Below are 1,462 nucleotides of genomic sequence, written 5' to 3' on the forward strand. Positions count from 1 at the left end.
CAGAAAGGGCTTCCCGAAGGAGCAGCGCTCAAAATATGGCCCCTCAGAGCTCGAAAAAGCAAGAGCTGCTCTTCGTGTGCCGTCAGCCGCCCACTGCTGTGGTTTATCCTAGAAATATTTGTCTGTGCAGTTAACCTGGAGTCGTGACCCAGCTTGTCAGCTTAACGCAGCGTCCCAGAGCCTGCAGCAGATTAGTTCTGCCTCCACCCGCAGCCTCATCCCGGCGTGGAGGGGGAAGCCTTCCAAAATAGCCGCGGCTCTGACACTGCGATAGATGCTCGTGTCACGTAAGAGGCAAGAAAATTGACCCTAAATCAGGGCACCGACAGCTGTCCCTGCTGCGCCGCAGCCGCTCCTGGGCTTCCCAGTGGAGATGTTCAAATGGCAGCGTCTGCTCTCCGACCTTCTTCCCCTTTTGGGGAAGGGGAGGTAGGAGGGGTGACCTTTTGTAAAAGTTACTTGCTCGGGTGGCTTTTCCACACCCTGTGGGTGGGAAAGGCCAGGGGTGGTGGGACAACCCGTGCTGGAAATTCAGTCGTCTTGTGGGCGGTTTGAAGGGGATTCAGGCTTCCCTCTCCCCTGGGTTATCCAGCCCTGCTGGCGCTCGCTCCCGTTCCTGCCTGCCCTCAGCCTCCGCCTGTGGAGCACAAACCCAGCACCTCCCTCTAGTCATCGCCACATGGTCCGGATGGACGCCCCGAGCCCGGCGTTGGCCGGGTCCGGATGGATGCTCCGAGCTCAGCATTTTGAGCAGTAAACTTGCCACTCCTCCGTCCTGCTCGGGGGGTTGGGAAGTGCCCCTTGCTGCTGGGGTTTTCCGCCCTGGGCCGCAGCGTTTGCATCAGGCGCAGAGCTCTGCCAGAGCTGCTGTGCCTGCATCCCTCGGGTCTTCTAACCCAGCCGTGGGTTAATTTAACGGGGCTTTCCCTTTACTGTACGAGCTCTCTTGACTCTGAAGTCGATCTGAACACATGGCCTGTCAGGGGAAAACCTGATGATACCGTTTAAAGCCCAGAAAAACTCTTTTTGGGCTTTTATTATGCTGGTTTTGTCTCTTATGCCCATGGTGGTGCAGGCGGCTGTTTACCGGGCTCAGGGGTCTGTGGAGGGTCTGTCCTGCTCTTCGAGGAGAAGTGCCAATGTCTGTACAGCTTCTTACGTGGGAATTTCCAAGTTGTGCAGCAGATCAAGAGGCACGAGGAAGAGAAGCAACAATTCGAAGAAGCATTTTTAAAATTTTTTAATTATTATTTTGGGGGGGTTCACCTGGAGCAGAGGAGGCTGTGGGGAGACCTTAGTGCAGCCCGTCAATGCTGCAAGGGGGGGTCAGAGAGCTGGGGAGGGGCTGTTCCGCAGGGGCTGTGGGACAGGACAAGGGGGGATGGTTGACACTGGAAGAGGGAGATTGAGACGAGAGAGAAGGGAGAAACTGTTTCTGCTGAGGGTGGGGAGACCCTGGCCC

Source organism: Buceros rhinoceros, unplaced genomic scaffold (genome assembly GCF_000710305.1).
Source record: "Buceros rhinoceros silvestris isolate BGI_N320 unplaced genomic scaffold, ASM71030v1 scaffold32811, whole genome shotgun sequence".
NCBI classification, from domain to species: domain Eukaryota; kingdom Metazoa; phylum Chordata; class Aves; order Bucerotiformes; family Bucerotidae; genus Buceros; species Buceros rhinoceros.